Source organism: Macrobrachium nipponense, chromosome 19 (assembly GCF_015104395.2).
Source record: "Macrobrachium nipponense isolate FS-2020 chromosome 19, ASM1510439v2, whole genome shotgun sequence".
Classification (NCBI taxonomy): domain Eukaryota; kingdom Metazoa; phylum Arthropoda; class Malacostraca; order Decapoda; family Palaemonidae; genus Macrobrachium; species Macrobrachium nipponense.
In genome coordinates this window covers 202,089-229,941 of record NC_061088.1, presented here as the reverse complement: position 1 = coordinate 229,941, position 27,853 = coordinate 202,089, and the positions used below count along the sequence as shown (strand labels likewise).

Sequence of the window (27,853 nt, the reverse complement as noted above, 5' to 3'; positions counted from 1 at the left end):
TATATATAAGATTAATTCGCTGAATTCTGCCACTTTATTCAACAGTATTATCATCATTATATTATTATTATTATTATTATTATTATTACTTATTTATTATTATTTACAATAATTATTATTTATAGGAATTTGAACCCTATCCATATGGAACAAGACCACCGCAGGGGCCACTGACTTAAAAATCAAGCTTCCAATGATTACTATTATTATTACTACTATTATTATTATTATTATTATTATTATTATTATTATTATTATTATTATTATTATTATTATTATTATTATTATTATTCAGAATTTGCCAAAATCTGAACATCGTTTCAGTCCAAATCTTGTAAAGAACTTTTGTGATTAATGAGACCAAAAAATTATCTATTATCTGATATGTATATACTATTGTAATTTTGAATCGTATGTCATTATGAAAGTATTGTTATTTTGCGGCCAATAAATCTCTTTATCTACCTACCTAAGGTGTACGAATGCAGGTTCAACCCTCTAACCCTGAGGTGTGACAGACAGAAAACTACAGGAATATTTTAAAATTGGATTCGTTTTCATGGCAGATAAGTGTGTTTTAGGTCAGTATGTAAGAAGAAGCACTGGTATGTTTCCTTTTGTTTGTTGTATGGTGTTTTTACGTTGCATGGAACCAGTGGTTATTCAGCAACGGGACCAACGGCTTTACGCGACTTCCGAACCACGTCGAGAGTAAACTTCTTTCACCACAAATACACATCTCTAACTCCTCAGGGGAATGCCCCGAGAATCGAACGAGCGGTCACCGAGGTGGCAGGCCCAGACCTTACCGATCACGCCATTGAGGCGCTTAAGCAGAGCACTGGTATGGATCTAAAGAAACGTTTTGAATCAAACTAGAAGTTAATGTAGCGACGTTAAGAGGAATACTAAACAGACATGGAAAAAGAATATATAAGAGGATAAAGAGCAGAGATGAGAGGTCGTAAAAACTAAAGGGAGAGGAAGACTATATCGAACAATGCAAAAATACTGCAGAGTGGGCCACTGGGAAGAAGTCACAGCCTGATAGGCAGGTTTGGGCAAAAACCGAACAGGAATTGTGCAAGTCTGGTTAATCTTTTTTTTTTATCAAGTCACTTTTAAAAGCGAAGGGGATCTGCTTCAATACGTGGGCATTTATTGGTAAGAACATAAGCTGATGTATGATATACCAAGTGTGCCCAGATCTAATTATAAATAGAATGTTTCCAGTAACTATAATCAGTGTCATAGAGAAATACACACACACACACACACACACACACACACACATATATATATATATATATATATATATATATATATATATATATATATATATATATATATATATATATATAATTAGAGAGAGAGAGAGAGAGAGAGAGAGAGGAGAGAGAGAGAGAGAGAGAGAGTCCCCTATCACACAGATCATAGTTACAGGAAATCTCCTATGTTTAGAATATATATATATATATATATATAATATATATATATATATATATATATATATATATATATATATATATTTTATATATATGTGCATAAAAACAATATTCAAATACATATATGTATATAAACAAACTGTAAATACACACACACAATATACATATACTTAAAATCAGACGAATCAAATACAACAGCCTGACTAATTAAGTCCCTTTTCCCAAACCTACCAGCTCTGAATCCCAGCATTAAAGGTGAAATTCGCCTACTGGCCCCCCGCCACTTGAAATGTAAACAGGTAACAGTGTATACCGAATTGGAACAAATGCCAGTTAGAATTCAGTAAGGCCCAAAAAAAAAGGAGAAAAAAAATAAAGAAAAAAGAATTATGCCTACTGGTTCGTCCAGGAAGACGGGCTTTACAAAACCGGTCGTACAGTTAACCTACTTGCGTCGCACAGTATCTGGCGTTGCGCTACGGGTGATTTGTGCTAAACGTAAACAAAACAGCTGGTTGAGTTGCCATTTACTCCCCTAGGTCAGCAACGTCGTCATCCGTCATCTGGCACCCTGGGCATCAACGGGTCTCAAAAAACTCGCGCGCTTGATGGCACTGAGCAGCAGAGACTTGAATATATACAAATAAAATTAAAATGAAACCAAATCATCATCTTGCTGTTATGTCAAGACGTCGGAAGAGTAGTTGAAGATTAATGAAACCCATCAAAACGGTAGATTAATCGACTTATCAAGGGATAGATAATGATAATCTCGTATGTGACTGTCTTGCTAAGACTATACAAATCACAGTCGTCTGTGAGAGCACAATATCTTGACTAGAAAAATGGTAGTGTCTACATAAAATCAAAGATCAAAATAAACCAGGTCTCTGAGAGAGAGAGAGAGAGAGAGAGAGAGAGAGAGAGAGAGAGAGAGAGAGAGAGAGAGAGAATGTCGTACCTTGTCCATTTAAAATTTGTACTCGAGAGAGAGAGAGAGAGAGAGAGAGAGAGAGAGAGAGAGAGAGAGAGAGAGAGAGAGAGAGAGGTGTCATACCTTGTTAATTAACACTTCGTACTTTATGGCAGAGAGACTGACACAAGGCAAAAATTAATTTAAATATGGTTAAGTTAACCCCGACCATTTCCGTTATCTAAATTCAAAAACACGTCTAAATATCTACTGCAAAATCACTCAGACACGACGCCTTTTACCTTCGATTGTAAATACCGGCTCTTCCACAAAATAAAAACAAAAGTGAAGGGGAAATAACCTTGACATACGGCAACCTAGAAAATAAAAAAACTAATTCATTGTAGATCTACGTCAGGTAGGTTTGCAAAACTTTCAAAACCACATCAACCGTATTCGTACCTTGGTTTGATTTTAAAACACACGTCAATATTAATCTTGTTGCTTCACTGACTTATCCACAGGTCCATACTAGCCTTGTGCCTTCACTGACTTTCGTGAAAGACATCAATATTAACTCTGTTCCTTTACTGACATCAATGTTAACCCCATTCCTCTCCTTGATTTATCTAAACCAGACGTCAATATTAATCCATAATCATTCACTGTCATCAATATTAATCCTACTCCATCACTGACATCAATATTAACCCTGTTCCTTCACTGACATCAATATTAACCCATATTCCTTCACTGACATCAATATTAACCCATATTCCTTCACTGACATCAATATTAACCCATATTCCTTCACTGACACCAATATTAACCCATATTCCTTCACTGACATCAATATTAACCCATATTCCTTCACTGACACCAATATAAACCCATATTCCTTCACTGACATCAATATTAACCCATATTCCTTCACTGACATCAATATTAACCCATATTCCTTCACTGACATCAATATTAACCCATATTCCTTCACTGACACCAATATAAACCCATATTCCTTCACTGACACCAATATAACCCATATTCCTTTCACTGACACCAACCCAATATTAACACTATCATGCACCTTGGACACCACCAATATAAACCCTGTCCCTTTCCTTGATTTATCTAAAACAGACGCCAATATTAACTTTATTCCTTAACTGCCTTACCCAGAGGTCAATATAAATACTGGTGTCACTAGACATTTCTGACAGTGAATACCTCCTAGTAAATAAAAAAAAATAAATAAAAATAAATAAATAAAAAGCCTTTTCTTCCCATGGTTATCAAGGGAGTTATGTGCAGAGCACAATACGCTATTTACCACCTCACAAGCCTCATTGATAAATGCCAAGCGTTAATTTTGGCGTCGGAGACGTGGATGCTAACTGCCGCTGGAACGTTGCCAGACAGTGCCATAAACCTGTTTCGCATGTGGGAACGTCAACATTTAAAACTACTCCAGTTGGTAGACGAGAGAGAGAGAGAGAGAGAGAGAGAGAGAGAGACAGAGAGAGAGAGAGAGGTACGTAGGTTTATCTTGGACATTCTAATGAGAGGGAGGGAGAGAAAGAGAGGTTATCTTGGATACAGGTTAATGAGAGAGAGAGAGAGAGAGAGAGAGAGAGAGAGAGAGAGAGAGATCGGTTTATTTTGGACACATTCTAATGAGAGAGGAGAGAGAGAGAGAGAGAGAGAGAGAGAGAGAGAGAGAATGAATTTCTTCTGAATATCGTTGGCTAATTGCATTGCAAAATCTGCAACATAAAGTTAACCGCACGAACTACTAAATAAATAATGGTAGAAATTAAACAGCTACATAGATTACCTTTCATAATTCTAATAATTTAATATATAAACGCACAAACAGGCGTGCATATAAACGCACAAACAGGCGTGCATATAAACACCTTACCTTAGTGAACAGTGGTAAAGAATAATATTCCTCTAGCAGTAAGGAAATGCATGCAGATATCATATATATCCTTGCAAACACGAAACGAACCACTGAATATTTGTCTCGAGACGAACGTAAACAGAGAAACGTGTTTGTTTTCTTCGAATATTTTGCTCAAAGCATCACAGATCACACACAAATTCGTCTTTAGCGATCGAAAGCTTTCCTTTCGGGGCGAGGACACCGACGCGACACATTCGCTTGCACGGCAGACAGGCACTGGTAGTAGTAGTCAACACACACATGAAACTGAAAGGGGCAGCGAGTGGCTCGCGATCAGCTGATCGAGTTGCCAAGACGTATATATTATCGACGGGTTTCATTCATAAAAACAGTTGTGGAAGTGTTTACGTTTTGAAGGCGAGAATTTACGTCCAATCTTTATACCTAACTAGTAGTTAGACGTTACCAGTCTTATGTACGGCAACTTTTCGGAAAATAACACGGACAAATGACTGTTTGGCAACTGCAATCAGCTGTTGGCTCGATAGGCACTGTCTTAGAAAAAAGTCATACATTGAAAGTGGCCCAGCTGCGAGAGTATGCGAACACCATTTTATTCCTTTCAAATATCAACTTCATTAACATAAAAGTAAAAGAAAAATAACCAACGTGAAGAATTTATTAAGAAAACATTTGCAGCTCTCTCTCTCCCTCTCTCTCATATCTTTAATGACAGTTATAGCTGATATCAACTATTTCATTCTTATTCCTGGAATATTCACCGTGCATCTGCTGACCTAGGCAGTGATTACGTACCTGATTGTCAGTTGACTACGGCGATCAAAGTCAAGGTGGAGAAGGGGAATAGCTTTGCAACTTCGTCCCAAAAACTGGCTTGGGATAAGTACGTTCAACAATAATAATAATAATAATAATAATAATAATAATAATAATAATAATAATAATAATAATAATAATAAAAATACGGTAATTATTATTAACCAAACAAAAACTACTTTCAGTGGAGTAAAATCAAATGTAAATATTTAGAAGTGAACACGTTACACAGTGATTTTGTGGGTTTCTTTTTCAATTATTATTATTTTTTTTTTTTTTTTGCTCTATCACAGTCCTCCAATTCGACTGGGTGGTGTTTATAGTGTGGGGTTCCGGGTTGCATCCTGCCTCCTTAGGAGTCCATCACTTTTCTTACTATGTGTGCCGTTTCTAGGATCACACTCTTCTGCATGAGTCCTGGAGCTACTTCAGCCTCTAGTTTTTCTAGATTCCTTTTCAGGGATCTTGGGATCGTGCCTAGTGTTCCTATGATTATGGGTAAAATTTCCACTGGCATATCCCATATCCTTCTTATTTCTATTTTCAGATCTTGATACTTATCCATTTTTTCCCTTTTTCCCTTTCTTTCTCTTCAACTCTGGTGTCCCATGGTATTGCGACATCAATGAGTGATACTTTCTTCTTGATTTTGTCAATCAACGTCACGTCTGGTCTATTTGCACGTATCACCCTATCTGTTCTGATACCATAGTCCCAGAGGATCTTTGCCTGATCGTTTTCTATCACTCCTTCAAGTTGGTGTTCGTACCACTTATTACTGCAAGGTAGCTGATGTTTCTTGCACAGGCTCCAGTGGAGGGCTTTTGCTACTGAATCATGCCTCTTTTTGTACTGATTCTGTGCAAGTGCCGGACATTCGCTTGCTATGTGGTTTATGGTTTCATTTTTCGTATTGCACTTCCTACATATGGGAGAGATGTTATTTCCATCTATCGTTCTTTGGACATATCTGGTTCTTAGGGCCTGATCTTGTGCCGCTGTTATCATTCCTTCAGTTTCCTTCTTTAGCTCTCCCCTCTGTAGCCATTGCCAATTGTCATCGCTGGCTAGTTCTTTAGTCTGTCTCATGTATTGTCCGTGCATTGGTTTGTTATGCCATTCCTCTGTTTTGCTTGTCTTTCTCCTGTCTCTGTATATTTCTGGGTCTTTGTCTACTTTTATCAGTCCTTCTTCCCATGCACTCTTTAGCCAATCGTCTTCGCTGGTCTTCATATATTGCCCCAATGCTCTGTTCTCGATGTTGACGCAGTCCTCTATGCTTAGTAGTCCCCTCCCTCCTTCCTCTCGTGTTATGTTTAGTCTGTCCGTATTTGCTCTTGGGTGTAGTGCTTTGTGTATTGTCATATGTTTCCTGGTTTTCTGATCTATGCTGCGAAGTTCTGCCTTCGTCCATTCCACTATTCCTGCGCTGTATCTGATTACTGGCACTGCCCATGTGTTTATGGCTTTTATCATATTTCCGGCGTTGAGTTTTGACTTGAGTATCGCCTTGAGTCTCTGCATATATTCTTTCCTGATCGTGTCCTTCATCTCTTGGTGTTTTATATCCCCTCCTTCCATTATTCCCAGGTATTTGTATCCTGTCTCATCTATGTGTTTGATGTTGCTCCCATCTGGTAGCTTTATCCCTTCAGTTCTCGTTACTTTGCCTTTTTGTATGTTGACTAAGGCGCATTTTTCTATTCCCAACTCCATCCTGATGTCCCCAGATACAATCCTTACAGTCTGGATTAGGGTATCTATTTCCTTGATGCTCTTACCATACAGCTTGATGTCGTCCATGTATATCAGATTATTATTATTATTATTATTATTATTATTATTATTATTATTATTATTTTGTTAAAGATGGTGGCAGCATCAGTGGAATTGATTTTATATATGGTCTTTTCAATTCTTCTTATTATTCTCTTCTCATCAGGGCTGATATTTGCTAATAGTTGGCCGATGTTCATATCTTGGCTAAAGAAATGTTCTCTAAAAATATTAATTTATTGATATGATAACAAAAGTGGTTAACTATTCTTAGTCTAAGGGCGTAACGGAATTCCAACGTTTCCAACCGTATCATCGGTTCATTTTCAAGGAAAGGTGAGCGTGAACTGATTGGAATGGGGTCGTTCGGCGGTATTTATTGTGTCCCAGATATCAATAAATTAGTATTTTTAGAGAACATTTTTTTAACCAAGATATGAACATCGGCCAACTATTAGCAAATATCAGCCCTGATGAGAAGAGAATAATAAGAAGAATTGAAAAGACCATATATAAAATCAATTTCACTGATGCTGCCACCATCTTTAACAAAACATGTTTAAGAGAGGGTCTCCTACCTTCATATATTATTATTATTATTATTGTTTTTTTTTTTTTTTTTTTTTTTTTGCTTTATCACAGTCCTCCAATTCGACTGGGTGGTATTTATAGTGTGGGGTTCCGGGTTGCATCCTGCCTCCTTTGGAGTCCATCACTTTTCTTACTATGTGTGCCGTTTCTAGGATCACACTTTTCTGCATGAGTCCTGGAGCTACTTCAGCCTCTAGTTTTTCTAGATTCCTTTTCAGGGATCTTGGGATCGTGCCTAGTGCTCCTATGATTATGGGTATGATTTCCACTGGCATATCCCATATCCTTCTTATTTCTATTTTCAGATCTTGACTTATCCATTTTTTCCCTCTCTTTCTCTTCAACTCTGGTGTCCCATGGTATTGCGACATCAATGAGTGATACTTTCTTCTTGACTTTGTCTATCAACGTCACGTCTGGTCTGTTTGCACGTATCACCCTATCCGTCCTGATACCATAGTCCCAGAGGATCTTTGCCTGATCGTTTTCTATCACTCCCTCAGGTTGGTGCTCGTACCACTTATTACTGCAAGGTAGCTGATGTTTCTTGCACAGGCTCCAGTGGAGGGCTTTTGCCACTAAATCATGCCTCTTTTTGTACTGGTTCTGTGCAAGTGCTGGGCATTCGCTTGCTATGTGGTTTATGGTTTCATTTTTCGTATTGCACTTCCTACATATGGGGGAGATGTTATTTCCGTCTATCGTTCTTTGAACATATCTGGTTCTTAGGGCCTGATCTTGTGCCACTGTTATTATTCCTTCAGTTTCCTTCTTTAGCTCTCCCCTCTGTAGCCATTGCCTTGTGTCATCGCTGGCTAGTTCTTTAGTCTGTCTCATGTATTGTCCGTGCATTGGTTTGTTGTGCCAGTCCTCTGTTCTGTCTGTCATTCTCCTGTCTCTGTATATTTCGGGTCTTCGTCTACTTTTATTAGTCCTTCTTCCCATGCACTCTTTAGCCACTCGTCTTCACTGGTTTTCAGATATTGCCCCAGTGCTCTGTTCTCGGTGTTGACGCAGTCCTCTATACTCAGTAGTCCTCTCCCTCCTTCCTTTCGTGTTATGTATAGTCTGTCCGTATTTGCTCTTGGGTGTAGTGCTTTGTGTATTGTCATATGTTTCCTGGTTTTCTGATCTATGCTGCGGAGTTCTGCCTTCGTCCATTCCACTATTCGTGCGCTGTATCTGATTACTGGCACTGCCCATGTGTTTATGGCTTTTATCATATTTCCGGCGTTGAGTTTTGACTTGAGTATCGCCTTGAGTCTCTGCATATATTCTTTCCTGATCGTGTCCTTCATCTCTTGGTGTTTTATATCCCCTCCTTCCATTATTCCCAGGTATTTGTATCCTGTCTCATCTATGTGTTTGATATTGCTCCCATCTGGTATCTTTATCCCTTCAGTTCTCGTTACTTTGCCTTTTTGTATGTTGACTAAGGCGCATTTTTCTATTCCAAACTCCATCCTGATGTCCCCAGATACAATCCTTACAGTCTGGATTAGGGTATCTATTTCCTTGATGCTCTTACCATACAGCTTGATGTCGTCCATGAACATCAGATGGTTGATTCTGTTGCCTCTTTTCTTGAGTTGGTACCCGGCATCCATCTTCTGTAGTACTTTTGTCATGGGAATCATGGCTACTACGAAGAGTAGTGGGGACAGTGAGTCTCCCTGGAAGATCCCTCTCCTGATATTAACCTCTTCTAGTCTTATTCCAGAGCTTGTAAGTATTGTATTCCAGTTGCGCATTGTATTTTTGAGGAAGCTGATGGTGTTTTCCTCTGCCCCATATATTTTCAGGCATTCTATTATTATTATTATTATTATTATTATTATTATTATTATTATTATTATTATTATTATTATTATTATTATTATTATTATTATTATTATTATTATCAGGTCTCCTGATCTTATGAAGTTACCCAGCTTAATATGTTAAAACATTTGTGTACTCTTGAGATTTCTAACACATGCGAGAAGAGGTTAATTATCAAGCTGTTTTCAACAAATTATGTTGAAATAGGGCTACTTAAACAATCATAAAAAACAACGTAATTAACATAGCAGGAAAAGAGTTCAATTGTATATGCCAAGGAGTACTATTAGATATATATAAAACGCATTTAACACAAAGCAAAAACGATACAATTTCGACCATACTGTCATCATACAACATAAACGTAGTGACTGACAGAACATTTGAGTCATACCTGAATTCACCTCCGTTTTCTACGGTTCTTTTACGCGTCTCATTTTCTCTTATGGTGTGAAGGAGAACTAAACCATATAATCAAAAGATAACCAGTAGTAGCTCCATCAACCAACTGGACACCATGTACACACAAACATTGCTGCTGGTGTAATATACCATAACTATGATGGTTTGGCCTCACCCAGGGTGCAGGAATTAACGGACAATTTATTTGGAGAATTTGGGTAACTTCCATTACAGTGATTTCACATCTTTCATTTTTCTCTTGGAGGCAAGGGCGGTGGGGGACGGATGGGGGGAAGGGGGGAAGGGGGTGATGCGAGACCTACGGGATAGCTAACAAGAATATGGCTTCAATGAATTAAATACCGTAACAGGAGACAAGCACCATCAAACAGGATCCTAAGTCCTGAGGCAAATCTTGCAAGCATTCTTACCTGAACTCAATGCATTATTATTATTATTATTATTATTATTATTATTATTATTATTATTATTATTATTATTATTATTAATTAATTAATCAGAAGATAAACTACTACTCTTATGGAACGTCACAGGGGCCACAGACTTAAAATTCAAGCTTCTAAAGAATATGGTGTTCATTTGGAAGAAGTTAGTTACAGAAGGTAACAGGAAATACAGAAAAAAGATCAGTTATTAGAAAATAAAAAACAGACACCTACATGAATAAATGAATATACAAAAATAATAAATTGGTAAAATACAATGTAATTTTTTTGGGGTACTGATGCACTGCATATATATATAAGGTTCCAACTGCACATCGTCAGGGAGACGTTTCCACATTCCAACATGTGCAGAATGAAAAGACTATGACATGCAACAGTGCATTTGCATGCTGTACCCTCACCCAACCAAAATATGGATGTTCTTTGTCATAAGCAAAGATCAAATATCGTTTTGCATTCCACAAGTTATGACAGCAATAAAGACTTAATAATTTAACCTATCTTTTTCCCAGCATAATGACCACCCAACCCAAATATGCTTTGTCATGAGATCAAATTTTATTTTGCTTTCCACCAATTAGGACAGCAATAAACATTCAACATTCTACCAACGTTTTCTAGCCCTAATGACAAATCCAATCACGGATGACCTAACTGTACATGACAATCTCCAGAAAATACCTCATTCTTTGACATCCAAACCTGAAGATCCCCTGTACCTTCAGGTAATATTAATAAACTCCTAATCTGGGCAAGATACGGAGCCCTTAATAAGGTTAGGTTAGGATGCTTTAAACAAGAATGAGGATGCCCAAGGAGAAAAACTACTGGACCAGGCAAGGATGCAGAATCCCAGGTTAGGATTAAATAGGATCTTTGTCAACGAGGCTAAATGGCTAAGCACTTACATGACATGGGATCCTAGGCAGACTTGAATAACTCCAATTCATACTTTTTAGGAGTAATGACTGCAGTCGAGTCCTATGGGAGTCCAAGAATGTTACCCTGGGTTGTCAATAAACTAGGTGATACAAAGACCAATTATTTGTGGTACTTTTAATTTTATTGTCTTCTCTTCAGACTGTTCATTCATCAAAGTCTGCCACTTATTCAGGACAATAAGTTAAAATCACAGGCAGCCAAGAAATAATGATTATCTTTGATAAGGTCACATTAGACTGCTCTGTAAGACTCCTTATTTCCTCTGATAACTACATAAACAGGGCTCCAACATTTGTACAAGTATCACAATTCATAATAAAAAAGAAATGAGTACTTGTAACTGTTGCATATGTGCATTTATTTGGTAGGCTAGCTCACAGGAGCTATAGTGGCACTTCTTTTGAGGCTGTGTACATCATGAAATTCTGAGGTAACATGATTTAATTATATGTATTCCACATTCCTGATAACAGCGTTCCATTCAGACTAATTAGCTGCAGTCATAAATGACTCAATATGCAGTATACTCTAAGATTTACTGAGCCCTGTACAGTATGTGAAAACTGATCATTAAGACTGTAGGTAATCAGTTTGGAGAGGGTGAGGAAGTTATAGGATAAAAGGGGCCTTAATAATAGACTGCAACTGGAGGGGAGGGGACAATTTATAGGATAAAGAATCCTTTGTCCCAAGGCCGGCTTAAAAATGGACTCATGGGTCACCATCAATAACTGACATGCTACAAAATTTCAGGATACCACAAGTTTTTTAAAATATTATTCATGTCTCCCTTGAATCTTAAAGGTTCTTGGTTAGGAGATTTCATTACGACCTGAATTTTTATCAATAATTAAATTAATCATTACTCCTATGTAACAGGCATCCAAGTCATGTACTGCCCCACCCCAATCTCTCTAATACAACCTCTAAATCAGGCGGTACACAATAACAATTTCAAGGCCCTTTATATTCAGAAATCTGTAAAGAGCCAAGAACACTATCATGAATGAGACAATTAACCCATACTGAAAAAAAAGTTTGACCAAAACGTGTCAACCATTTCACTGGATTTCCCAAAGGGCCCTATCAGAGAAATGATGACAGGTATCATGACCATGGAAAATTAGAAAGAAGGTTGGTGGGGAGAGGTACTATACGTATCACAATATGGATTTTGGCGGATATGGAGATCTAACTGACATGATGGAGCTCACCCAAACAGATGCTATACCTGGTGAGGAGAGGATGAAGACTAATATGAGGCAACAGTGGGAGAACATAAGTTTGCATTAGATAATACTGATACTGCACAGGGAATGTGTCTCTTCACCGCTCTCAGGGACTATTTTATATGAACCCATTGATAATACAAGAGTTGAACTTGACGGTGATTTTAATGGCAGAAGCAGCCACCTCTATTTCTGATGTATACTTTATGGGTAAATGTAATAACTGTACAGCAAAAACTAAATTAGCCTGTTTTTGTTACATTATCATATTCATCATAATCATCATTCAACTTTGCACTCATCAGGTGAAAGTCTTTAGTGGAAGTGGATATGTAATAGCATACTAAGTGGAAGTGGATATGTATTAGCATACTAAGTGGAAGTGGATATGTATTAGCATACTAAGTGGAAGTGGATATGTATTAGCATACTAAGTGGAAGTGGATATGTATTAGCATACTAAGTGGAAGTGGATATGTATTAGCATACTAAGTGGAAGTGGATATGTATTAGCATACTATCTTACCAGATTTTCCATTTTTGCAGGAAGCTGATGACCCTTACCCAACCCTTCCCCTGAAATCTGAGGAGTAATTTTACAGAGGGTGGGAAAGTGGGAATAACATCACTGCTGATATAACAATATACTTTGGGAGTTGTCAGTCTGTAAAGTATTTTGAGCTAAAACATTTTAACCAGGCTATCTTCAGGCTATGCACCAAGACATCATTTTCCTAAGACAACTTTGATGGCATAGTTATTTACTTAGAAGGTCCTGCCTTTCTTGGGCACATTCAGTGTAATTTTAGCACTTAGCATGTGGACCTCCCTGCTCCACTGCAGTAGAGGAATCACCTTTCAACCATTTCAGGGACTGCGCGAGAAAATCTCATGTTTACTGAGGTTCTCCATAAACCCTGTTTCCAAGACAGTCTTCTGGTTTCTATCTGAGCAGCTTGTGGTAAAGCAACTACAATTAAATTTCTGTTGCAAAAGGTTTTGCTGGGCTTACATGTAGAGGATTGTGAAGGCTTCCAGAAAATGACCATATAACAAGAACAGTTACAGGACTGTGTATACTATGGGAACCTCAGCCTTTCACTCTACATGCCTAAGTTAAAGAAAAACTTTTGAGCAAGGCTACTGGTTGGATTCCAGTGGGTTAAAGTCATCACCCACATACACTTAAGTATGTTCAGATTAAATTGGGTTAGGTTAGGATGTATATTCTGAATATGGCACTCCATGCTACAATATGTAAGGCAAACTGCTTTCAGTGTGGTTTCCATCATTTGAGGGATATACATAAAACAAGAAACAAAGTACACCAGATACAATTGCAAAAGAACACAGACAACAAGAAAAGCAGTCAGAAAAAACTGTCTCATGACAGATACAAGATGTGTAACAAATAATCTTCAGAATTTTAGCCTGCAAATTACTGTAGGCCATGATTTTCTAAATTGAAACCATGAAAAAAAGCTCTCTAATAATAAAATGGAATTTTTATTCTAAAATTAATATTAATAATACTTACCTGTATAATTTATCTAGCCCTAAATCCCCAAAAACCGCACCAAAATTTACCACATTGGCAACCCTGTTACCTCCTATTCTGTCCGCCAGTTGGCAACACTGTCGTTGACAGATACGAAAACCTTCCCTCAAATCAGTTGTGATAGGCAGATCGTGGGGTAGGATGGCTTGGGACTAGATAAATATTACAGGTAAGTATTATTAATATTAATTTTAGAATAAAAATTCCATATTAATAAACATTACCTTAATATAATTTATCTAGCCCGATTAACCACATTGAAAAGGAGGAGGGAATCTGAATACAATTTCCCCTTCGGACAGAATAGGAGAAAACAAACAAAGAAATATATATCATAGGCAGTCAAAACTCAACCCAAGGTCAAAGATACTAACAACTCAAAGTCTCCTACCATAATGCCACCAACTGCGGTAGCACAGGACAAGGAGTAAGTGCATAGTCAGTCCGTCTGTACTAAAGTCAGGTGACCGACCAGGTGACCAGTCAGACGAATTGCGGACAGCAAGGCTGCACCCTGAAGACTATCAAGCACTATTCTTTCCCTAAAGGATGAGTGTCTGGACTGTCTGGGCGATTCAAAGCTAAGCAAACCTTGGGGGTGTATCAACGCAACCCGAAGTCGCCAGCAACGAATCGGCTCATGAGCAACTCCTAACTCGAGCTTTCTGCGTGCCAAGAGAAAAGGAGCGCGGAGCAAAAAGGCGATTCAGTCCCGAAGGACGAATGCCTGACAGTCCAACCTGGTCTCATGTTACACGATCATCGGGGGTGTATCAACGCAACCGACTTCGTCAACAAGAAACTCAGGGCTACTAAGTGTCGCCTGATCTCCACGAGTGTCTGACTCTGAGAAGACAGGTGAGACAAAAAGTAGATGGTGAGCGAGTCACCAGATGACAGCAGACGATCCATCGACTAATTCCCTGTCCAGGACAGTGGAAGAAGCAGGAGTCGTCAGGACAAGCGAACCAGTGGCTAGTCCTAGGTCAGCATCGACTCTGGGAGAAGCGTAGTCGCCAGTGCCGACAACCCAGTGGCTGGAACCATTTCACACTGAAAATGGAAGCAGCATGAGTTGCCAAGCAGTCAGTCCTTGTCATCAAAAACACCTAAATACCAAACTGCCTAATTCCCATTATAACTACGTCAAAAACTGCCATGGGTTCATAATACAAAAAACAAAAAATATAATCAAACAAAACGAAAAATTAATTGAAATAATATACAGGTAGCAACCAAACGTAAAACAGGAAGACTACCTAATTCTCCTGTCTGACGACCTGTCCTGCCATCACCAACGGGCCCAAAGAACGAAGGTCGCCTAGAACTAGAGAAATATCCCTCAAGTAAAAGAGGCAAAAACAGAATTAGAACACCAAGTCGCCCCAGCCTCAAGCACCTTGGCGACTGAGACGTTCTTCATAAAAGCTTACTGATGTAGCAAACTGCTCTAATACTGTGTGCTCTCGGCGTCTGGTCTTTCCCCCGCAGCCGAACCACCAGTTTTAACGATCAGATCTCTGAGAAAAAAGGATACACCATTCTTTGAAATAGGTCTCTTGACATTTCGGGGTGAAACAAACAGATGACGGGGAACGACCCTGAATGTCCTTCGTGCGGCGTAAATAACATGAGAGCGCCCTAACAGGGCAAAGAACTAATTCCTCATTTAAATTACCAACAAAGTCGACCAGCGACTTCAGTACGAAAGACCTGGGAATGGGATTATCAGACGATTCAGTCTTTGCGACAAATTCAGGAAGGTATGACAAAATCATGTCTTGTCCAGATCTGGCAACCAGAAAAGAGAGTGCTTGCAGTTCACCCACCCTCTTGGCTGTAGCCAGTGAGACAAGGAAGAGTGTCTTAGAAGAGAGGTCCTAAATTTGCAGAATTCAGAGGCTCAAACGGAGGGAACCTTAAGGCTTGAAGGACTTTGTTAACGTCCCATGTCGGAGGCGAAACACGGCGGCCTGGGTCGAGATAGGGAAAAAGATCGAAGTAAATCTCTAATGACATAAGATGAAGAGATCTCAGGAAGCCTTGCCTGTTAAAAACATAGGAAAGCATAGACCTATAACCCTTAATGCACGAAGGTGACAGGGCCCTGTCATGATGTAAATGAACTAAAAACTCCGCTACTTTCGGTAAGGAAGGTCTAGAAATTGAATGTCCTTGAGACTTACACCAACGTCTGGTAAACGACATTTAGCCTGATAATTTTACTCTGGTTGATTGCCGCCTGGCAAGAGCCAAACTGTCGCGCCACTCTGGAGGAGAACCCTTCGTGCTTTGGAGAACCTCCTGACAGTCTCCAGGCATGAAGATGAAGCATGTGGAGCCTCTGATGGAACCGATGAAAATGGGGTTGTTTGAGAAGATCTGGTCTCTCTGGCAGGCGAATGGGGGGTTCCACCAGTGCTTCCAGAAGGTCGGGAAACCACTCCTTCTGTGGCCAGAAAGGGGGCGCATCAAGGTGAGATCCAGACGCTTCTTGGTGCCCTCACTTTGTTGAGGACTGACCTCACCAGAGAGAACGGAGGAAAAGAATAGGCTTGAAGTCCCGCCGTCCTGCAAAAGAGAGTCTGTCCCGGCACTCTGAGGAGTCTGGTAAGGGCCGAAGAATATCTGGCCACCGAAAATTCAGTGGGGTGGCAAACAGATCGACTGTGACAGGCCATTTCTTCCTGAGGCTGTCGAAGACTTCCTGGCAAAGTGTCCACTCCGACCTTGAACTTCGTTCGGTCTCGACAAGGCGTCTGCTAAGACGTTGTGATGGCCCAGGATAAACTGAGGGACCAACGTAATCCCCCTGTCTTCTGCTCAACACAGGATTGATCGGGTTTCTTGAGTGAGAAGATCGACTGTGTGCCGCCTTGGTTTCTCCAAGTACGAGACTGCTGTGGTGTTGTCGACAAAGATCGGCGACAACCGACTCCAACAGTTGTTCCTGAAATGAAAGAAGGCCTAGGTACACTGCCCTCAGTTTCCGCTCTCAATTATTGACATGCTCCTCTACTCCTCTAACCAAAGGCCCGAAGCGGCTTCGGAGCCCAGGTGTGCGCCCCAACCTTGATCCGAGGCGTCTGACCAAAACAATTAGGTCCGGAGGAACCGAAAGAAGAGATGTCCCTGACTTGAGGCGGTGAACTTGCATCCACCAACGGAGATCCTTCCGACATTGTGGAGAAGAGGCGACTATCGTGTCCTCGGACACGAAATCCCATGACTGGCGAAGTGTCGACTGAAGGACCTCATTCTGAGACGACCTCCAGGAACCAGTTGGATTAGGGATGACAAATGGCCCAGGAGAGACCTCCAAAGAGAAACTGGCTGCGTTACGGAGGACAAAAATTCTTCGATCCCAGAACTCAGAAGCTTGTCTATCCGTTTCTGAGCGGGAGAAGCCCTCAAAATCTGGGAATTCAAAACAATCCCCAGATAAGTCATGATCTGGCAAGGGATTAGATTGGACTTGTCGAAGTTGACACGAATGCCCAACTCGACACAAAGAGACAGAACTATCTCCCTCGACCAGAGACATTTCTCTAGAGATTCGGCCTGACTAGCCAATCGTCCAGATACCGAAGCATCCTTACATTTAACCGATGCAGAATAGCTGAAACAGGAGCCATCACCCGAGAAAAGACCTGTGGAGCAGTGGTGAGGCCGAAACAAAGGGTCTTGAAACTGGAAAACTCCCGAGTCCGTGAAAAACCGAAGGTAAGGTCTGCTTCTGGATGGATGGGGATTTGCAGATAAGCATCCTGCAGATCGATGGAAATCATCCAGTTCCCCCCTCCTGACGGATGAAAGAAACAGTCTGGACCGTCTCCATCCTGAACTTGGACTTTAGAATGAACTTGTTCAAAAACCGAAAGATCTATGATGGGGCGCCAGGCACCCGAGGCCTTTAGAACTACAAACATCCGAGAGTAAAACCCGGGAGAAGGAGGAGCTCGCTCTATGGCATCCTTCTCCAAGAGGGCCGGAAAGCTCCTTCCCTCCAAGGCTTGACCCCTGATTGAGTGAGGGGGAATAACTGCTGAACTCGAGAGGACGATTGGAAAGTGGAGGTCTGGAAACAAAAGGGATCTCGTAACCTTCCTTCAGGACCTCCACCACCCAAGCATCCACCGCTCTCCCCTGCCAAGCTGACCAATGGCGGGAGAGACAAGCTCCTACTGCGGTCTCCAGGCGAGGTGATGACTCCTACTTCCGAAAATTCCGAAAATTCTTACGCAGAGACAAGGAAGAAGAAGAAGAAGAAGGTCCTCCTGGAGGTTGAGCTCTTTCTCTGCCCTTGGAGCCACGCCAAGAACCTCGCGTTTCAAAGGGGTGAGCACCAGAGGATGAAGAAGAGGCACCAGCAACCTGAGATGTACTCTGGAAAAAAGAGCCAGAAGGAGGTTGTTGGGCTGGAGCAGAAGGTACAGATCTGGTCCTAAACTTACGCTTACTCCTTGAAGAATGGAGGAAGACCAGAGGAAAAAGCTCTTGATAAGGCCCAGTGAGCTTGGGAAGAGGCATCACCTTGATGTTCCTTCAAAACCTCAGAAAGCACAGAAATATCGAAAAGGAAATCGCCAAAAGGAGAAGAGGACAACAGACGGGTTCTCTGAATCTCCGATACAGAGGAGGGTAACTGCGACAAATACAGGTTACGCCTTAGAGAAACAAGAAAGGCCTGCATTGAAGCAGCAAGCTCGTTCTGATGTACAGAAGCGATTGAAAATGGATGAGCAGAATTTCTCAAAAAGAGAGCATCAGGAGGAACAAACCCGGAGTCCTTGATATACATTAAAAGCCCTCCGAGGACCCACATATTGAAGGATTGAGCTTCTTGTAAGGAGCTCATAACAGCCTCCATAGCAATAAAAATCTTCAATTGAGACAGAGACCGAAGCCTTAGAAGGCAAGGGTTGACTTGAAAGTCGGACAAAATCAGGATTTGGCTTGGGGGGTCGAGAGAATGAAGAATCATCCGCCACCTGGTAAACTCCTCTCCGGTGTCGTAGAAGAGAGAGAGCTTCCTCTTCCCTTCCCCGATCACCTTCGAAAGTTTAGCGGCAACGTCCGTCCTCACTCTCGCGAACCTCTGGGCAAAGGGGGAAAAACGTAAAAATTCCCGTGACGGGAAGGACCGTCAAGAAAAAATCCCTTCTGTAATACAACGAGGCGGAGGCTGCTTCTGCTCTTTAGGCCTCGCCTGAGGAAGAAAAACTCAAAATTAAATCAAAAAGTTTCTTGAATTCTACATCATGACATCCATTCGAGGAAAACATCAATATCACACGAATCCTCGTCATCATCATCATCGTCAGATCCTAACTTAGAAACTTCCTTCGTGAAGTAAAATCCTGACGACTAGCTATCTAGGTCTGACACTAATATCCCTCCCCCCTTCTCCTAAATAAGCGCCCTTTGGCACTGTTACGGGACTAACAGGGGACACGTTGGGTAAAGATTCGTTAGGCACCTGCCCGGACCGGATCCCCCCTAGGCCTTCGCCACGACGGGGTTCACAAGCCGGGGGTATCTGTCGCACCGTTACCCATGGTGCTGTCGACAGGTACCTGACGAGGAGCTGAAAATGAATCTAAAAGTGTGTTAGACATTTCTAGTAAAGGCTTCTTGAAAATTCTCTTTGACAGATTGTTAAACTTAGCAGAAATATCTCTATCTAGACTAAGCTGTAATTTCTTAAAATTCTGTTTCCAGGTAGTTTCCATTGCCAAAATCTTCGAATCTACATCAGAACTAACTTCACTAATTACCGGTTGTACAGGGGGCAAAGCATCAATTAATTCGGAATCGGAGTCGTACGATACCGAAACCGAAGAGCCAGAATCATGAGCGCCCAAGTCAAAGAATTCGTTAGATACAGTTTTAGCAATCGATTTCTTTTTCTCCTTAACCGATCTTTTACGCTGCAAGATTGTTTGGCGTTTCATATAAGCAGTCATATCCTCGTCAGACCAGGGCTTACATACGTCACAACGAGAAGTCAAGTCACAAACCTGTCCACGACAAGAACTACAAATGTCATGGGGTTCATACTCCCTGCTACTCATCCTTGTCCCACAAACCGGGCACGCCAAGGTTTTTTCCTGAGTGTTTGCTGGCAGAAGGAAGCATCGTAATTTCTTGGTAATCCATTGTAGAATTGGACAGGTCAGTAGTTCCGGGTCGCGCAAAAGTTCGTAATTTAAGATAAGAACCACAACAGAAATCAAAGTTAATTCACTATTTCGTGATGTAATGCGTGAGTGGTAATTCATATAAAGTTTCATTTAACAAATAATGAAAGCTTTAAAGGCACAAAAATGTTTAAGGAAATTTATAAAGAGCGGCCGTGATGTAAACAACACGGGCGCTCGTTAACAACTGATTTGAGGGAAGGTTTTCGTATCTGTCAACGACAGTGTTGCCAACTGGCGGACAGAATAGGAGGTAACAGGGTTGCCAATGTGGTAAATTTTGGTGCGGTTTTTGGGGATTTAGGGCTAGATAAATTATATTAAGGTAATGTTTATTAATATGATATGTCCATTCAAGTAATAGTTGGGATTTTAAATAAAAAGAGAAATTGATGCTTAAATATAAGGACTACCTTTAAATTGGTTCCAAATCTGGCTATTATTGGTTGGGTTTGTAGTGGTGAATAACATAAAACCTACAGCGAGGCTTTTACTGGATGGTATTTCCAAGACAAAATCAGGTAAGGGTGAAATGAAGTTTGATAAGGTCTTATGGGAGGGGTGGGGGTTCCTGACATTCAACATTTCAGAGCAATTCTCAGGTGTTGGAAAAAAGTAATTTTGTCGAAAAATTATTTTTTCCTATATACAAACCTAGGTTGTCTAACAAAAGGATATCCGCGGGAACACGCCGCCGCTACCGCATACAAAGAGTTCAAACTTGAATCGCTGTACCTGGGTCTGGGGTAACTGCGCGGGGTGAGCCCGGGCAAGCTTGGGTAGGTCATTGTGATACCATTCTTTGAGCCGTTAGAATACTTAGTCTAAACAGACACACTCTTCAAAAGGGGGGCCATAACTCAATGAGGGGTGGATGAGGAGGGCCATTAATCTGTTAGACAACCTAGGTTTGTATATAGGAAAAAATAATTTTTCGACAAAATTACTTTTGTTCCGACTAAGTACAAACCGTCGGTTGTCTAACAAAAGGAGACTCGAACTGAGGATGGGAAGGTGAGTGACCTGAATGTACCCTTTGAAGAGCCGCCAATAACTTCACACGACCTGATGTTAACCCAGACCCCCTACTCCTCATGACACTTTACACGGTAAGGATTCAATAGGGGAGAACCCAAGGGGCTCCGGCTGTTGTCCTAACCTATGGTACTAATACTCACTCAGAGAGCTGTTCCTGAAGGATTCTTAGCCATCATTCTAATCTCCAGGTAAGTCAGTAGTGGCCAAAGTCGTGTCATGGACAGTACAGTCATACGTAGGATATTACCAGGAAAACTCACTCATACCCCTTACATTCGGCCAGACTTAGGCGGGAATTGCTGGGAGTGTGTGTGTGTGTATTTCCAAATTGAGGTACGCAGTGCGGGTGACCAACGCCTAGAGGATCTCTTGGGCTGCGACAATGGGGCCCAGAGAGAACACCTCTAGAGATTTGAAAGTAACTTCTCGTAGGTAGAAGGAGGTGAAGGTGGTTTGACTCTTCCAGGTGCCTGCTCTCAATACCTGACCCACTGAGAGGTTCTTCCTGAAGAGCATAGAGGAGCCTATGCCCCTAACTTAACGTGAGCCCTCACCTTTGGCATTGGTACTTCCTTGTTTTCGTAGGCCCTTCTTATAAACCTGTCTGATCCAGAAGGAGATGGTATTCTTAGCCACCTCTTTCGGATGCTTGCCCGTGGCCACGAACAGCCGTTTGATAGCCGGTCTGAACTGTCTCGTCCTCTTGAGGTAGGCTTTCATGGCTCTGACCGGGCATAGAATCAGTTCCTCTTTGTCAAAGCCGGTAAAATCCCCCAAGGAAGGAATGGTAAAAGAGGAAAACATCTCCTCTGGCTTGTATGGATCTTGAGTCTTGGCTACAAAGCCAGGGACAAACGAGAACCCCATCTCCCTCCAACGCCTGGTGTGTGACACTTCGTAGGACAGCGCGTGTAGTTCGCTGACCCTCTTCGAAGATGCCAGGGCTAAGAGGAAAAGGGTCTTCAAAGGTGAGGTTCTTCAAGGAAGCTGAAGTAAGGGCTCATAGGGAGGACCTCTCAAGGATTGCCAGGACTAAGGCCACATCCCAGTGGGGAGTCCGTAGCTCTCTCGGGGACAGGTCTAAAAAGTGCTTGAAGAGCAACAAAATTTCTGGAGATGCAGCGAGGTCCATGCCTTTCAACGCGAATACTTGATTTAAAGCTGCTCTATAACCCTCCACTGCCAATATGGATAGTCGTTTATCCTTCCTGAGGTGGTGGAAAAAACTCGCTAGTTGAGGGATGGTGGCCTCGTCTGGGGCAATGCCTTTAACTTGACCACCAATCTTGAAACAGTCGCCACTTTACCCTGGTACAATCTGCCTGAGGATGGTTTCACAGGATTGGCCATGGCCTCAGCTAACTGCCTGGAAAAACCTCTATCACGGAGGATTTTGATGACAGTCTGAACCCGTGTAAGCGGAGGGCCGACGGATTTGGGTGTAGGCATCCGTTGTGTTGTTGGGTTGGGCGAGGAGATCTATTCTGTCTGGTAGGCTTACCGGGTCCTCTAACTGAAGATCCAGCACTTCTGGGAACCAGGGGGCTTCCGGCCACCAAGGAGCTACTAAGGTTACTCGCAGGTTCTGCGAGTAGCGAATCTTCGAAGGATCTTCTGGAGGAGGGGGAAAGGCGGAAAGGCGTAAGCGTCCAGGTTCTTCCAATCTTGCAGGAGGGCATCCTCCCCGCTGCCTGCGGGTCTGGGAGTGGGGAGAAGAAACACTGGCAGTTTTCTGTTCCATGCGGTGGCAAAGAGGTCTATCGACGGAGAGCCCCACCTCTTTATCAGGCCCATCTGCTACTTCTTGATGGAGGGGACCACTCTGTGTTGATTATCTGTCCCCTCCTGCTCAGATGGGTCCGCCCAAACATTTTTCTTGCCTGGAATATATCTTGCCTTGAGGGTGATGTCACATCCTCGCTAACTCCTGGATTTGTACTGCCAGGCGACAGAGATCCAGTGAGACTGTGCCCCCCACCCCTGTTTGTTTAGATATGCCACCACCGTGGAGTTGTCTGACATTAGGCCCACCGTTTTCCCTTGGAGTTGAGACAGGAAGTGCTGAAGGGAGAGGAAGACTGCCTTCAATTCCAAGACATTGATGTGAGCTGCTTTCTCTTCTTCTTCCGACCACAGGCCGCTCACTTCTTCCTCCGTCAGGTGCGCCCCCACCTTCTTTGATGCATCCGTGAAGAGAAGAATCTCTGGGGTTCTCGGACTGAGAGAGTGCCCCCTTGGAGGTGGGAAGGCACCATCCACACTCCAGGACTTCCTTACTTCTTGGGATAGAAGAATTTTGCTGTTGGGGTCCCCTTCCTGAGGAGACCATTGTTTCTTGAACAGCCACTGAAGCGGCCGGTCATACGCCTTCTGCTGTGAGGCACTAGTCTCTCTATTGAGGCCATGTGTCCTAAGATGGACTGGCAGAGTTTGGCCGTGGGAGGGCTGGGCCCCAAAGCTCTCCGCACTTGAGATACTAGGCCGGAGACCTGTTCTCCGAGGGGAAGGCCTTCATGAGGGATGAATCTAGTGTCATTTCCGAGGTACACCATCCTTTGTCTGGGAGTGAAATCCGACTTGTCGACATTCACCACCACTCCCAGTTTCCTGAACGAATGACAAAACTAGCTGAAGGTTGCTCCGCACACTGCGCAGCCGTCTCGGCTAAGATGAGCCAATCGTCCAGGTAGCGGAGGGGAGACGGAAGTGCCCTTCTTGCGGTGTGCCCAAACTGACACTATCTTGAAGACCCTGGTGAACAACTGTGGGGCTGTGGCGAGGCCGAAGCACAGGCAGGTGAACTGCAGGTCTTTACCTTGCTTGACAATCCTGAGGAATTTTCTGGAGGAGGGGTGAACAGGGACTTGGAAGTAGGCATCTTGAAGGTCTATTGAGGCCATGAAGTCCTACTCCCTGACACAAGTCTCGAACGGAGTCTGCCGTTTCCATCCGAAACTTTGTCAGAGAAAGGAAACTTGTTGAGGGGTGAAAGGTCTATGACTGGCCTCCAACCCCTGTTGCCTTTTCTACCAGGAAGAGTCTGGAGTAGAATCCTGGACCTGGATCCTGAACCTCTTCCAACGCCCTTTCTGAAGTAGCTTGGATATTTCCTCCTCCAGGGCCCGTCCGCGGTCCGAGTCCGGTCGATAGGAAGGGACTTGGATGGGGGTAGGGGATAGAGTGGGTGATTTAGACTGGAAGGGAAGACGGTAGCCTGACGTGATAACCTGCAGGGTCCAATCTATCCGCTCCTGCCTTGCTGCCACACTTGCCAATTGGCAGCCAAGCAACCCCCTACCTTCCGCTGACGGCAGGGATCTGGCCTAGAATTTCTGTGGGGACCTCCCTCTCTTCTGTTGCCCTTCTGCTTCCGCTCCTTTGATGGAAAGGGACGAGTCTTCTCCCTATGGAACTTGTCCTTCGACACAGAGTAAGGTTTCTTTCTCTCGCCTACGCACGGGAAAAGCCGGTCTCTGCGCTTCTCTTACCTGTTGGCTAATTTGTGGTGCTGGCCGTGGTCTATGGCCCGGGGTTGCGGAATTGGAGAGAGCCCTAGATTGGAGAGATCGCTCCTTCTTCTCCGCTGCCTTGCGAACTTCTTCGCAGGAATAATTGTTTCTTTCTGGAACAGCGGGTTTTTCCGTAAGTCCGGGAGGAGGTCTCTCACCACTGGCCGCATTTGGCCTCCTTGAAGGCATTCTCTCTCCTTTTCACCTCCATATTAGCCCACAGGAGGACCGCTAAGTTGTCTGCTTGGTGCGAGAGTGTCTTGATCCCACACTGCATGAACGAAGACAAGTTCTGCTGCTGCTGAGGCTGGAGCTCGGGTAAGAACTGCGGAAGTGCTGCCAGTAGACGTTCCACCACGAATTCGTAGCAGGCCAGAGCTAGAGCGCAAATGAGTCCTTCGTTTCTGAGGGAAGAGAGCAGAGGTGGCTTTTTTTCTGAAGGGCGCAGACTGACATCTAAGAGATCTGCAAGGTCCCTGGAATATGCAGACTCCCTTAGTTTGTCACCTGTTGGCCTATAATACCTGCTGGCCCCCTGAGCAGGGGATAGGAAGCCACCTCTGTTTCTCAGATACCCTAGTTGGTGAAGTCGTGGCTTCTCGGGACGCTCTAGCCATGGCTAGCCTAACCTGGTTGCTCCAGGGGAGGCTGACCGAGGGGGGCTGCGAATTCTTCAGGTTGAGCACCTTATGCACCTCTGACTTGAACCATCCTGGTTTAGTTCCTCAGTTTCCGTTAGGCCATTGGCTCTTCTAATCAACGACAGAATCTGGTTGAATGATAAGGGCTCGGGTTCCGCAAGGTGAGCTAGTCTGACTGCCGTCCGAATCGGGGTCAGAATCGGGCTCCCCCTCGGAGCATGAATCGGGCTCGGAATCAGAGTCAGAACTGTCACCCAAAATCTGGAAACAGTTCCTCTGACTTCTTTTCCAAAAGGAACTTCTTCCTGGCTTCTTCCATCTTTCGGGCAGACTCCTCTAGACTGGTGTTCTTCTTCTCCATTTGCTGGGAAACCTCCTTTTTGGAGCTTAAGTAGTCCTCCACCGCCTGTTTGTTTGACAGTTCGCAATGTCCAGTGCGGGAGTGAGGACCTGGGCCCCCACTGTACCTAGGCTAACTGATGGAGGTGGTGCGGAGGGTACTGGCTCATCCTAGGCCTAGCTTTTTCGGGCATCAACGCTGGCACTGGTCTCTCAGCGCGACCTAGGCCTTGCGGCATTCGAAAGGTCTCCATTGATGCTCCTCCTACGAGCGTTGTGGCTGGCTGGCTTCTTGCGTCGGTTGCCGCAACTTCTGGAGGGGAGGGGGTCCTCCGGCTCCTGCGAGTTGGGTCCCGTTCCGGGCTCCTTAGCACTGTCCTCAAGGATGGGAGGGGAGGGTGAGGCATCAGGTCCGTCACCGGATCCCTCCTGGGGCTGGACTGATTGTGCCCGAGAGGAACAGGGGGTTACCTTGGCACCCGGCTGTGTCTCGGTACTGCTATGGTCATACCTAGATAGTTCGGCCTTTAGGCTAGGCGGGAACAAGCTCTCGGTTGAAGACCCCTTCTTGTTACGCTTCGAGGCAGGAACATGGATCCCAGCCCCTAGGGTAGCTTCTTTCCTCTTACCTGCTTTCCTAGCAGACGACGAAGGTTTCTTTAGCCTAAGTTTCTTGGGAAGGACACTAGGCTCACTAACTGGGTCCCCCGTTAATAAGGAGGAAGGATTACTAGGCCTAGTGTTCTCCAATTGGGCACTATCCCCCTCACACACGGCCTTAGGCCCCACAGTAGTCGGCCTAGGCCTGGGCTTATCGGCATCAACATTAGCGTCACTGAAAACACTCTCATGCGCCTCATAATAGAGCCTCCACTGATCATTATTCCACTGCGCACAGGTTGAACACGATGCATCAGGGGAACATTCAAAACCCCTACAAGCAATACACCACAGATGAGGATCCGAGGTTGGCGAAGGCAAAGATGTACCGCAACGCATGCCATCGGAAACACACACACAAATCCTCCCCGAAAAACCCACCATAGATCCGCCTTCCATACTTACAGGGAAGTTAGGATGCTAGGTAATACTAAAGGATAAATAAAAGGATAGGAAAAGGGCACTGGGGAAGCACTCAAGCACAGGATGTCAAAGATATATCACGATAAAGAAAGACTACAGTCGGCGGTCATGCGTTGTTTATCGCAAGTCGGGTCAAGGCGGAAGGAGAGGTGTTGGACACGACGGCTACCGCGAAAAGAATGGTATCACAATGACCTACCCAAGCTGGCCCGGGCTCACCCCGCGCAGTTACCCAAGACCCAGGTACAGCGATTCAAGTTTGAACTCTTTGTACGCGGTAGCGGCGGCGCGTTCCCGCGGATATCCTTTTGTTAGACAACCGACGGTTTGTACTTAGTCGGAACAAAAAATTTTTTTATACAGGATTCATACCGCAGACTTTTCATACAAAATTGTTGCTTCAAATTTTCTTAACACAAATTTTAAAGCAAAATTTTGCATTGCCTCTTCACTAATTTGGCTACTTCCATGGCCAGAAATGGCACATAATGAAATGTGCAAGGGCCTGTAGGTGTACATGCAATGACCATGGAAAAGTAAAATTTATGGGTGTACAGGCATACAGGTTAGAGTATTGAAGCAAAGTGATCCATTCAATTGACCAATTTCTCAAAGAGAGAATACAGATGACCTTGATCCTGGAACAAAAAATTTTTGTATACAGGATTCATACCGCAGACTTTTCATACAAAATTGTTGCTTCAAATTTTCTTAACACAAATTTTAAAGCAAAATTTTGCATTGCCTCTTCACTAATTTGGCTACTTCCATGGCCAGAAATGGCACATAATGAAATGTGCAAGGGCCTGTAGGTGTACATGCAATGACCATGGAAAAGTAAAATTTATGGGTGTACAGGCATACAGGTTAGAGTATTGAAGCAAAGTGATCCATTCAATTGACCAATTTCTCAAAGAGAGAATACAGATGACCTTGATCCTGGAACAAAAAATTTTTGTATACAGGATTCATACCGCAGACTTTTCAATACAAAATTGTTGCTTCAAATTTCTTAACACAAATTTTAAGCAAAAAAGCAAAATTTTGCATTGCTCTTCACTAATTTGGCTACTTCCATGGCAGAAATGGCACATAATGAAATGTGCAAGGGCCTGTAGGTGTACATGCAATGACCATGGAAAAGTAAAATTTATGG

At 43.0% G+C, this 27,853-nt stretch overlaps 1 protein-coding gene across 3 annotated transcripts in view; it reads right to left on the bottom strand.

The window, feature by feature from the left end:
* LOC135213205 (sphingomyelin phosphodiesterase-like) overlaps nucleotides 1–27,853 on the bottom strand; it is a 152,604-nt gene that overhangs the window by 121,652 nt on the left and 3,099 nt on the right. The window contains exon 1 of one of the 3 annotated variants that reach the window (XM_064247205.1): nucleotides 4,280–4,525. The exons of the other annotated variants lie outside the window; for them this stretch is intronic. The gene's annotated coding sequence lies outside the window, so the exon portion shown is untranslated. Of the gene's footprint in view, nucleotides 1–4,279; nucleotides 4,526–27,853 lie in introns of those variants that run through there. 3 annotated transcript variants of the gene reach the window in all.